This window comes from Gorilla gorilla, chromosome 18, assembly GCF_029281585.2.
Source record: "Gorilla gorilla gorilla isolate KB3781 chromosome 18, NHGRI_mGorGor1-v2.1_pri, whole genome shotgun sequence".
Lineage (NCBI taxonomy): Eukaryota > Metazoa > Chordata > Mammalia > Primates > Hominidae > Gorilla > Gorilla gorilla.
This window is the reverse complement of record NC_073242.2, coordinates 120,184,521-120,197,620: the sequence shown is the minus strand read 5'-3', so window position 1 is coordinate 120,197,620 and position 13,100 is coordinate 120,184,521.

The window sequence follows — 13,100 nt, the reverse complement described above, 5'->3', positions numbered from 1 at the left end:
TGTGTAGAAAGAGGTAGACATGGGAGACTTTTCATTTTGTTCTGTACTAAGAAAAAATTCTTCTGCCTTGGGATCCTGTTGATCTGTGACCCTACCCCCAACCCTGTGCTCTCTGAAACATGTGCTGTATCCACTCAGGGTTGAATGGATTAAGGGCGGTGCAAGATGTGCTTTGTTAAACAGATGCTTGAAGGCAGCATGCTCGTTAAGAGCCATCACCACTCCCTAATCTCAAGTACCCAGGGACACAAACACTGCGGAAGGCCGCAGGGTCCTCTGCCTAGGAAAACCAGAGACCTTTGTTCACTTGCTTATCTGCTGACCTTCCCTCCACTATTGTCCTGTAACCCTACCAAATCCCCCTCTGCGAGAAACACCCAAGAATGATCAATAAAAAAAAAAAAAAAAAAAGAAAAAGAAAAGCAGTAAACCAAAAGAATTTCTTTTAAGATCTAAGAGCAGCTAAAATGTTTTGAGTACATACTCTGAACCAGGCACTATTCCAAGTGCTTACCTGTATTAACCCTTTATTCCCCACACATCCCTACCAGGAAAGGTACTACCGCTGCCCCATCTTACAGATAAGGGAACTGAGAGCCAGAGAGTTTAGCAACTTGCCCAAGGTTAGCAATTAGCTTCAATGCTCTGAATCTCTATGTCATATTGCTTTTCTAGAATGTATCTAAAATTCTACTCTGTGTCTAAAGTTGGCAATAAACTGAAAGAAGAAAAACATGGTTGGGTGTGGGGTGTAAATAAAAGCATCTGCTGGCTTTGCCAGGTTTGAGAAGCAAAAAAAAAAAAAAAAAAAAAAAGAAGATTTAATTTAGAATTTGATTCTGATTTTGGGAAGTTGGCAAAGATGTCAAAAGACCTGAAAACTTAAATAAAATAGGATCATATGTCATCGTGAAACAATATTTCGTTATCTGTTTAACCAAAGTGACAATAAAGATTTCAAAGGTAAATAAAGGTGATAACATAAGACAATAAACCAACACATGTATAAGAGGGAAAGAGTGTGAACCTCCAGGGCCCATCTGGAGGATAATGGTTAAAAAAACCATGGGTTGGACACAGTGGCTCACGTCTGTAAGCCCAGCACGTTCCCATTTGTGTTTTGTTTTGTTTTGTTTTGCTTTTTAAACAGAGTCTCGCCCTGTCACCCAGGCTGGAGTGCAGTGGTGTGATGTCGGCTCACTGCAACCTCCACCTCCTGGGTTCAAGCCGTTCTCTGCCTGAGCCTCCTGAGTAGCTGGGATAACAGGCATGAGCCACCAAACCTGGCTAATTTTTGTATTTTTAGTAGACACGGGGTTTCACCATATTGGCCAGGCTGTGTTTTTTTGTTTTTTTTTTTTTTTAAGACGGAGTCTCGCTCTGTCGCCCAGGCTGGAGTGCAGTGGCGCCATCTCGGCTCACTGCAAGCTCCGCCTGCCGGGTTCACACCATTCTCTCGCCTCAGCCTCCTGAGTAGCTGGGACTACAGGAGTGAGCCACTGCGCCCGGCCAGCCAGGCTGGTCTTAAACTCTTGACCTCAAGTGATCCGCCCACCTTGGCCTCCCAAAGTGCTGGGATTACAGGCATGAGTCACTGCGCCCGGCCGCATCTCTGTTTTAAATAAATTTATAAATTAATAAAATAAACGTGGCCGGGCAGGTGGCTCACGCCTGTAATCCCAGCACTTTGGGAGGCCAAGGCGGATTACACGGGTGGATTACATGAGTTTAGGAGTTCGAGACCAGCTTGGCCAATGTGGAGAAACCCCTTCTCTACTAAAAATATAAAAAGTAGCCGGGCATCGTGGTGGGCGCCTGTAGTCCCAGCTACTCGGGAGGCTGAGGCAGGAGAACGGCTTGAACCTGGGAGGTGGAGGTTGCAGTGAACTGAGATCGCGTCATTGCACTCCAGCCTCAGCGACAGAGCGAGACTCTGTCCCCGGCACAAAAAAAAAAAACAACAATGAGGCAGCTCCCTATACACTGACGAGCAAGTCTTCAGGATGTTGGCTGCAGGCAGCACTGTAGGGAATGAGGCATTTTGTGTCCGTGGTGTCGCCTAACAAGGTGTGGCTGGGAACACACACAAGGCAGGACCCGGGTGTTAGTGAGGGACGAATAGAGAAGACCCTGTGTGCCCCATGCTACAACCTTCACATCGCTTTGCTCCACATGAGGCTGTTGCTGGATTCACCACTTGGAACACACACATTTAAAAATTATATAAAAATCATGGTTCTAGGATGGCAGAGGCAAGCCTTCTGCGTCTGTACTGAGGACACAGACGAGGTGGATCCACCTCTGGCGCCCACGCCACCCTGAGCCAGCAGCATTTTCCTAACAGGAAACCAGTGTTATCTTTTAGAAATCAAAGACACTCAAGCATTGCTAATGTAACGCCTGCACTTTGGCCTGGCTCTGGATGTACTGGGCTCTGGATTCCTCTGCTTAATTGTCCTAGGAGGGGCCGCATTGTGTTAATGAGTAAACTGAGGCACAATAACTTTTAAAGCGTTCATTTAGCAAACAGCGATTAACGACTCGGGCAGCTCCAAACCAGCAGGTGGCCGTGGAGGCACCAAGTGACTCCAGAGGGAGCCGGGACAGACGGGGCAGACCTGAGACAACGCTTGGTGGGCAAAGGTGGCAGTGGCTGCGTTTGGTCGGTTCCCTTGGAGGCCACGCGGCTCCAACTGACCCTCTGAGTTTGTGGGCTCCCCACGTGCGGAGTAACCAACACAGACTGAAACTTTTGGAAAAAAATTCCAGAAAGTTTCAAAAAGCATAATTGGAATCTGCTGCACATCCATCCCAAAGTGCAGTGCGGGCGTCCCGCTAGCCACGAGCACCTCCGAGCTGAAGATGACGGGACACACAGAGACAGTTACGTGCAAAGATGATGCCAGTTTCTATCAGGGACTTGAGCATCCACGGATTGTATGATCTACTGGGGTCCCGGAACCCATCCCCGCAAACGTAAAGGGCCACTGTGCTGAGACCAGCTCGGCTGTGGAGACCCTAACCCAGCGGCACTAGAGGAATTAAGACAAAGACACGGCGATAGAGTATAAAGTGGGGATCGGGGGCTGACAGCCTTCAGAGCCGATGGGGATCGGGGGCTGACAGCCTTCAGAGCCGATGGGCATCGGGGGCTGACAGCCGTCAGAGCTGAGAGCCCTGAACAGAGCTTGACCCACATGTTTATTGACAGAAAGCCAGTGATAAGCATTGCTTCTATAGATTATAGATCAGCTAAAAGCATTCCTTATGGGAAACAAATTCTCAGCGAGGAACAGAGAAACAGGCTCCGGCTGATTATCTGCAGCAAAAACATGTTAAGGCACAGGCCGCTCCTGCTGTCGGTTGTGGTTTGAGCAGTTTTCCGCTCCGGGTGGGGCCAGGTGTTCTTTGCCCTGCTCCAGTAAACCAACAACTTTTAGCAATGTGTGTGACAGCCATCACGAGCATGTCACATTGCTGCAGAAATGCTGTTTACGGCCATTTCTTGAAGGCCTGTTTATGCCAGGCTCAGGGTCTCTGTTCCCAACACCACTGTGTACGTATATTGGCCGCTTCTGATGTGTTGAGCCTAACTCCTATTCTTCTAGCTCAAGTAAAGTTTCAATTATGTTTACGAATCAAACAACATTGAGGTTACTTATGAGGCCTAATTGGTTCTGTCTGTGCAGGATTCTTCAGGCCTGGTGTCCCTTGAGATTTAATAATTCTCACCTCTGGCTGGGCGCAGTGGCTCACACCTGTAATCCCAGCAGTTTGGGAGGCCGAGGCGGGCGGATCACGAGGTCAGGAGATCGAGACCATCCTGGCTAACTCAGTGAAACTCCGTCTCTACTAAAAAATAGAAAAAATTAGCCGGGCATGGTGGCGGGCGCCTGTAGTCCCAGTTACTCAGGAGGGTGAGGCAGGAGAATGGCGTGAACCTGGGAGGCGGAGGTTGCAGTGAGCCGAGATCGTGCCACTGCACTCCAGCCTGGGAGACAGAGCGAGACTCTGTCTCAAAAAAATAATAATTTTCACCTCCGCAGGCGTGGTGGCTCACGCCTGTAATCCCAGCACTTTGGGAGGCCGAGGTGGGTGGATCACCTGAAGTTAGGAGTTCAAGACTAGCCTGGCCAACGTGGTGAAACCCCATCTCTACTAAAAATGCAAAAAAATTAGCCGGGTGTGGTGGTGTGTGCCCATAATCCCAGCTACTTTTTTTTTTTTTTCCAGACAGAGTCCCACTCTTGTTACCCAGGCTGGAGTGCAGTGGCATGATCTCGGCTCACTGCAACCTCTGCCTCCTGGGTTCAAGGATTCTCTGCCTCAGCCTCCAGAGTAGCTGGGATTACAGGCGCCCGCCACCACACCCAGCTAATTTTTTGTATTTTTAGTAGAGACGGGGTTTCACCATGTTGGCCAGGCTGGTCTCAAACTCCTGACCTCAGCTGATCCACCTGCCTCGGCCTCCCAAAGTGCTGGGATTACAGGCGTGAGCCACCGTGTCCAGCCAATCCCAGCTACTCTTGCTGAGGCAAGAGAATCACCTCCAGCCCGGGAGGTGGAGGTTGCAGTGAGCCGAGATCACACCACTGCACTCCAGCCTGAGTGACAGAGTGGGACTCTGTCTCAAAATAAATAAATAATAATAATTCTCACCTCATCCTGGCAGATGGGTCTCTTTTCTGCCCCTCCTGGAGCAGAGCTGACACCCAGGGCTGGGGGAACGGCCCTGGAGGCATCCCAGATCCTCTCCCTGCCCCCCAGAGCCTCCTGACCCAGGTTAGTCCAATCCCATCCCTCCCTACTCTGGCCTGCCCCTGTCTTGGCCACCACCTGCTCCTGGGCTTCGTGGCACAGACGCTTCCAGAGAGGAGCTTTCTTGGCACGGCCGGTGGAGGTGACGTGGTGGTGAGTGCGGGGACTTGACCTCAGGTACCTGGGCTGTTCTGCCGTCCTCCCTGGAGGCAGGGGAAGGGGAAGTCAAGACAGGATGAGGACTGATGGCAGGGGCTGCCTGGGAATCCAGACCCACCCCTGCCCGCGGGAGCCCCCCTCACACCAGCCCAGGCCGGGCAGCTGCTACGTGAAGATTGAATGGAGGTTTCTGCCTGGGAGGTGAGGACTGTGGCGGAATCTACCACGGCCGCCCCACCGTGGCTCTGAGGTTTCTGGGAAGGAGACAGGTACTCCCCAAGGGCCCTTCCCACCGGAGGCCCACGCATCCCAGCCACGCCCGTTTGCCACTGAAGAGCAGACTACAGGGACCGTGGATGGTGCTGGCAGCAGAATCCCACAGCCCCGGGGCCAGCGGGTACTTGCCCAGAGCACCGTCTCTCCTGCTGAGGAACGGCCTTCCCTGGCCAAGGCGGTAGGCAAGGCTGACGAGGGCCCGAGGCTGGTCCTGGGAGGGCACCTGAATGTGGGCCTCTGCTAGTATTTAACGGTGGAGATGGCGGAGCTGGTGTCCACCTGCTAGAACCTGCCTGGGCCTCTGGTAGGGCATGTGTGGATAACAGACCCCCCCACGGAGCCCTCCGGCTGCACTCCCTGCCTGCGCCGCCCGGCAGGCACCGACCCACAGCAGAGGACGCAGCAGACAGGGACGTGGTCCAGGCCGTCACCTGCACCTGCTTGCCAGGGAACATGCGCACCCAGGAGCCCTGGCAGGACGCACGTAACTTCCAGTCCCAGGACACCGACGTCCACCTGGTGACATTGCCCAAGTCAGGTGAGGTGCAGTGGCTGGGGCGAGGTCTGGGCAGGATGGCTCACACTACACCATCCATACTGCCCCAGCAGGCCTCAGTCCCCCCAGACACTGGGGACTGAACCCTACCACCCGAACCCCCTTGCAGGCACCTGTGCAGCCCATGGGAGCCCAAGGGCTGCCTCTCCGGCCTTGTAACAGAATGGCCTTCCAGACATGGGAGTACGTCTGCCGTGGTCAATTTCAGGCACCAGTCAACACCTGGGGCCTCCGCAGAGCCTTCGTGGTCTCCTTGGCAACGCGTCCCACCAACCTGGCCGCCTCGGCCCAACTCCCCAGCCACAACGTCCTCACCCAGGGCCACCCGCAGCCACTGCTCCCCACCCCACCCGCTCCTGTGTGTCTGTTGGCCCACAAGTCTGTCTGGACTTTTGTGTGGACACAGATGTGTAGCTGTGTGTCTGCAGGACGGACGTTAACTGGGTGTGGGGATCATGTAGGGTGTATGTGCACAGAATGGGGGGGCCCGGTGGGCGTGGGGTTCCACCTATGGCTGTGAAATGGAAACTTTTTCAGCTGTGGCTGCCTGAGGAAGGCCCTGTGTGCCCAACCTGAGGCCCTGGCTTTCACCCACGGGATGAGGAGAACAGTCCCTTCCAGCCCTGGCCTCCAGCCCTCAGTGCTCCCCTCCAGCCCCCACTGCTCCCCTCCAGCCCTCACTGCTCCCCTGCAGCCCCCAGTGCTCCCCTCCAGCCCCTAGTGCTCCCCTCCAGCTCTCAGTGCTCCCCCTCCAGCCCCCAGTGCTCCCCTCCAGCCCTCAGTGCTCCCCTCCAGCCCCCAGTGCTCCCCCTCCAGCTCTCAGTGCTCCCCTCCAGCCCCCAGTGCTCCCTCTCCAGCCCCCAGTGCTCCCCTCCAGCCCCCAGTGCTCCCCTCCAACCCTCAGTGCTCCCCTCCAGCCCCCAGTGCTCCCCTCCAGCCCCCAGGGCTCCCCTCCAACCCTCAGTGCTCCCCTCCAGCCCCCAGTGCTCCCCTCCAGCCCCCAGGGCTCCCCTCCAGCCTCCAGTGCCCCCCTCCAACCCTCAGTGCTCCCCTCCAGCCCCCAGTGCTCCCCTCCAGCCCCCAGGGCTCCCCTCCAGCCTCCAGTGCCCCCCTCCAGCCCCCAGGGCTCCCCTCCAGCCCCCAGTGCTCCCCTCCAGCCCCCACGGCTTCCCTTCCAGCTCCAGTGCTCCCCTCCAGCCCCCGGTGCTCCCCTCCAACCCCTAGTGCTCCCCTCCAGCTCTCAGTGCTCCCCCTCCAGCCCCCAGTGCTTCCCTCCAGCCCCTCAGTGCTCCCCTCCAACCCCCAGTGCTCCCCTCCAGCCCCCAATGCTCCCCTCCAACCCCCAGTGCTTCCCTCCAGCCCCCAGTGCTCCCCTCCAGCCCCCAGTGCTTCCCTCCAGCCCCCAATGCTCCCCTCCAGCCCCCAGTGCTCCCCTCCAACCTCCACTGCTTCCCTCCAGTCCCCAGTGCTCCTCTGCAGCGCCAGTGCTCCCCTCCAGCCCCCAGGGCTTCCCCTCCAGCCCCCAGTGCTCCCCCCCAACCCCCAGTGCTTCCCTCCAGCCCCCAGGGCTTCCCCTCCAGCCCCCAGTGCTTCCCTCCAGCCCCCAGGGCTCCCCTCCAGCCCCCAAGGCTTCCCCTCCAGCCTCTAGTGCTCCCCTCCAGCCCCCAGTGCTTCTTCCAGCCCCCAGTGCTCCCCTCCAGCCTCCAGGGCTCCCCTCTAGCCTCCAGGGCTCCCCTCCAGCCCCTAGGGCTCCCCTCCAGCCTCCAGGGCTCCCCTCCAGCCTCCAGGGCTTCCCCTCCAGCCCCCAGTGCTCCCCTCCAGCCCCTAGTGCTCCCCTCCAGCTCTCAGGGCTCCCCCTCCAGCCCCCAGTGCTTCCCTCCAGCCCCTTAGTGCTCCCCTCCAACCCCCAGTGCTCCCCTCCAGCCCCCAATGCTCCCCTCCAACCCCCAGTGCTTCCCTCCAGCCCCCAGTGCTCCCCTCCAGCCCCCAGTGCTCCCCTCCAACCCCCACTGCTTCCCTCCAGTCCCCAGTGCTCCTCTGCAGCCCCAGTGCTCCCCTCCAGCCCCCAGGGCTCCCCCTCCAGCCCCCAGGGCTTCCCCTCCAGCCCCCAGTGCCCTCCTCCAGCCCCCAGTGCCCCCCTCCAGCCCCCAGGGCTCCCCTCCAGCCCCCAGTGCTCCCCTCCAGCCCCCAGTGCCCCCCTCCAGCCCCCAGTGCTTCTCTGCACAGTGGGATGATAACGTACTGTCCTGGTGGAGTAATGGGGCACCAAGACCTTGCACGTCACTTGCTCCACCTGGGGTCTGGATGCTGACTGCCTGGGATGGGGAGGGCTGGCAGTGTGGCCAAGTCCCAGTGCAAGTGGGGCTCCTAAAGATGTTTCAGTAAAGCAGTGAGGACCAAGACCCCCACTCCAGCCTCTTCCACATGCACAGAGCAACACATCTACACCTGTGCACACATATGCACCCATACATCCATGCACACACATGCATGCACACACATGCACACATGCATACATGCCTATGCACACACAGAGCAACACAGATACACCCAAGCACACATATGCACCCATACATCCATGCACACACATGCATGCACACACACATGCACACATGCATACATGCCTATGCACACACAGAGCAACACAGATACACCCAAGCACACATATGCACCCGTGCATCCATGCACACACACATGCCTATGCACACATGCACGCACACATGCCTAACAGACACACTTACATGTGCTCAGCCAGGACCTAGGGGCTCCAGGCTGAGTCCTGGGAACCCAGGGGCCAGGCCCAGCTCGCCACCCTGCCCTGCCTCCCCAGCAGTGCACCTAGGGTTTTTCTGAGGTCGGCCGTCCCTTCAGTGAGATGCACTCAGAACCGTCAGCCAGGCGGGGTTGTTGTGGGAACTTAGCTCAGTGAGTACTGGAATACTCAGTACTCCTGGGCTGTGGCGGGTCTTGATGGGGTTGGGGGAGGGAGGCACCAGCTGGACAGGGGTCCTGGGTGGGCTCCGATGGGGGTGGGGCCCCAGTGCAGGGACAGGTGAGGCGTGAGGTGGCAAGGAAGACAGCTTTCGCCCATGGCCCTGCTGTGCCAGGGGCCGGCGGTGCTCCTGTCTGACAGCCCTGCCACAGCCCCCGCACCAATTACAAGCACTTAGTCACAACTTCCTGCCTGTACACGCCTCGGCAGCAGGAGAAAGAACAGCCTGGACGCTGAGCTGCTGCTCTTCCCACTCCCTCCGGCTGCCCCCCCACCCCCGAGTCAGAGCCCTCGTCCGACTCCGCGCATGGGTGGGCAGGGGTTGACCCCGCGTCCTCAGCCTGTGAGGCCCAGGCAGCCGGTGGCCAGCAGGATAGGGTGGGGGATGCTCAGCAGCTGTGATTGGTGGTTCCTGAGAATAAGGAGAAGCCAGCTCCCCTTGTGAAACTGACACCTATTTATCCAGCAGGGGCTCTGCATCCCTCATTCAATCCTCACAAGATCCCTGGGAAAGAGGATGCATCTGTTACCTCCTGCCCTACGACTCATCACGCCCAAACTGAGTGGCTTTGAACAGCAACCGTGGATTAACCCGGGCCACGACCTGGGTCAGGAATCCACACGAGGATTTGCTGTGTGGCTTTGGCTCAGGCCTCTCGTGAGGATGCAGGCAGGGCATCCTGCCCGGGGTTACAGGAGCTGCTGGAGATGGTGCACTCGCATGGTGGCCCCGGCACTGGCTGCCAGCCGGGAGCTCGGCTGGGGTGGGGGCGCTTGAGCTTCCTCACAGCATCGTCAGGTTCCCGGGAGCCGCATCTCCTGAGCACGGGAGCAGCGCCCAGCATTCTTACCCTGGGGTGTCAGAATCCACGTGGGGGCCGGGCGCAGTGGCTCATGCCTGTAATCCCAGCACTTTGGGAGGCCGAGGTGGGTGGATCACTTGAGGTCAGGACCAGCCTGGCCAACGTGGTGAAACCCTGTCTCTACTAAAAATACAAATAAACATACAAAAATTGGCCGGGTGCGGTGGCTCACGCCTGTAATCCCAGCATTTTGGGAGGCTGAGGCGGGCGGATCACGAGGTCAGGAGATCGAGACCATCCTGGCTAACACGGTGAAACCCCGTTTCTACTAAAAATACAAAAAATTAGCCGGGCATAGTGGCAGGCGCCTGTAGTCCCAGCTACTTGGGAGGCTGAGGTAGAAGAATGGCATGAACCTGGGAGGCGGAGATTGCAGTGAGCCGAGATCACACCACTGCACTCCAGCCTGGGCGACAGAGCCAGACTCCATCTCAAAAAAAAAAAAAAAAAAAAAAATTAGCCAGGTGTGGTGGCACGCGCCTGTAATCCCAGCTACTTGGGAGGCTGAGGCAGGAGAATCACTTGAACCCGGGAGGCGGAGGTTGCAGTGAGCTGAGATCCCACCGCTGCACTCCAGCCCGGGTGACAGAGCGAGACTCCGTCTCAAAAACAGACAAAAATAAGCCACATTGGACCCAAGTCTTCCTAGGTTCAAGAAGAAGGAACATAAACCAACTTCCAATGGAAGGGGCTGAGGACTCTAGAGCCATGTTTTAAAGCTGCTATATCCGCGTGACAGGCAAGGAACAAGGCTGTGACTCACTGAGACTGTGATGGCTTGTCCAGGGTCACACAGCGGGAGCTGGCGTCCAGCTTGACTGAGGCAAGTGGCTCCAGGCTGTTTCCAAATCTCAAATCCACCCCCAAGGAGGAGCTCCTCCACCTGCTGCAGGCAGTCCCTGGACTGGGTCCCATGGTGGCCCTTGCTGTGCGGTCCTGGCAGCTACACACTTTCTGCTGCTTATTTGGGAAATAAGTCCACATCCAGGCAGGTCATACCCAGGCTATTCTCGGCAAAGGTCAGGCTCTAATTCGAGGTCAGGAGGGGCTGAAGACTCAGGGAACCCATTGGTCTCATCTGGGGGTCTCCACACCGGCCGGCAGGACCCCTGATTGCCCTGTCCTAGGGGCTCCTCTGGGTTTCAGAGCCGGATGTCACACCCTGGGGAGGAAGATGCCTGACAGGTGGACCTACAAGAACTGCAGAACTAGCGTCTCAATTCCTAGGACTCAGCCTGGAGCCTGCAGGTCCCGGCTAAGCACTGTCCGTGTGGATGTGTTAGGCATGTATGCACACGTCTGTGCGTGAATGTATGGGTGCACGTGTGTGCGTGGATGCATGTGTGCACGTGTGTGTGCGTGGATGCATGTGTGCACGTGTGTGTGCGTGGATGCATGGGTGCACGTGTGCGTGGATGTATGGGTGCACGTGTGTGTGCGTGGATGTATGGGTGCATGTGTGTGCACAGGTGTATACATGTTGCTCTATGTGTGTGTGCACACCAGCTACACAAAGCTAGCGCCTCTGCTTCTGACTGGCTGTGTGACCTTGGGCAGGGCACCTCACTGTGCTGAGCCCTGATTTTCTTGTCTGTGAAAAAGGAGCATCTGTCATCCTTTTGGGGCAGGATCCTTGGGTGGCAAATGACAGAAACCCAGTTCCACCTGAGCTAATCAGAAAGGGAGCTCATGGCTCCTCAATGGGAAGTCTCGGCTCAGGAGCAGGCCTGACAGGAGCAGGCCTGAGCATGCACCTGCCACCAGCTCTCTGGGTAGTGTCCTTCCCAGGCAGGCCGTGCCCACGTGACCCCGCTAAGTGGTCACTGTCCACAGCTCCTCAAGCCAGGAAGAAAGCAAGGGGTCCCAGAACTGAGTCTCACGGGCCAGCCTGGGGCACGTCCATCCCTGGAGCAAGCACAGTGGCCGGGAGGCAGCAGCCCCTGCCTGGCCAGGCCTGGGTCCTGTGGTCACCCCAGTGACCCACGGGGTTAGGGGGAGAAGTAAAATTATTATTGCGTGCATCTCTGAGCAACGTTGGGCTGCTTTCTCAGGCTGGGAATTGCTGGCGAAAGTCACATTCTCAGAGCTGAACTGGCAGACGCCATCCTGTCCCTACTGTCCCTCGATGGTCTCAAACACACCCCAGACACCCAGCAGCACAGAGACCAGGGTGGCCCAGCCTGCCCACTGGCCTGACCCCACGGCTGCTGCCTTCTGTCATGGGAGGACGGCAGGAGAAGAGAGGGTGGGAGGAGGGGCTGGGGTGCTCACAGCCACTCCCTGCTTGCTCCATAGGGGTCGGGGAGTGGCCACATCCCTGTAAGGCAGCAGTTCTGGGAAGCGACACACTCCCTCCAGGGCGCCAGCTCACCGAGTGACCTGCCCATCCCTGTCTGTCTGAGGTCAGCTCCCTGGCGCCCCACTGTGGCCGCCCCAACCCTGTTCTGAGGTAGACTCCTCGGCACACCTGCTTCCTGCTAAGATCTCAATGGACCAACACCCCTCGACTTTGAGTCAGCCCAGAAACCGTCTGACACTTTCTGGCCCAAAAACCACAGGCAGGTGGCACAGGGCACCAACACTCACCCTCTGCCCAGCCCCTGAGACCTCCGATCCGCACAGGGCCCGGATACTCACCCTCTGTCCAGCCCGAGACCCCCTGACCTGCACACGGCCCTGACACGCACCCTCTGTCCAGCCTGAGACCCCCTGACCTGCACAGGGCCCTGATAGTCACCCTCTGCCCAGCCCCTGAGACCCCCCGACCGGCTCAGGGCCTGAAGCCTCAGATGTGGAGGGAGGGGTGATCTCTGGGCCTGTCCATCCCCAAAGAGACCAACATTGATCCTTCTGAAATTCACAGACTGGCCAGGTTACCATGGCGATACCCATTATCCCTGCTTAACAGAGGATGAAGCAAGAGCTAAAAATAGGCCCCAGAGTGGATGGATGGACGGATGGGTGGACAGATGGGTGGATGGGGGGATGGATGGACGGACGGGTGGGTGGGGGGATGGGTGGGTGGGGGGATGGGTGGACGAGGGGATGCGTGGACGGATGGGTGGACGGATGGGTGGATGGGGGGATGGGTGGACGGATGGGTGGGTGGGCGGATGGGTGTGTGGGGGGATGGGTGGACGGATGGGTGGATGGGTGGACGGATGGGTGGGTGGGGGGATGGGTGGACGGATGGGTGGGGGGATGGGTGGACAGATGGGTGGGTGGGGGGATGGGTGGACGGATGGGTGGACAGATGGGTGGGTGGGGGGATGGGTGGACGGATGGGTGGACAGATGGGTGGGTGGGGGGATGGGTGGACGGATGGGTGGGTGGGGGGATGGATGGACGGATGGGTGGGTGGACGGATGGGTGGACAGATGGGTGGGTGGGGGGATGGATGGACGGATGGGTGGGTGGGGGGACGGGTGGGCGGATGGGTGGGTGGGGGGATGGGTGGATACATGGAGGGGTGGGTGGGCCTGGATTCAGGGTTAGG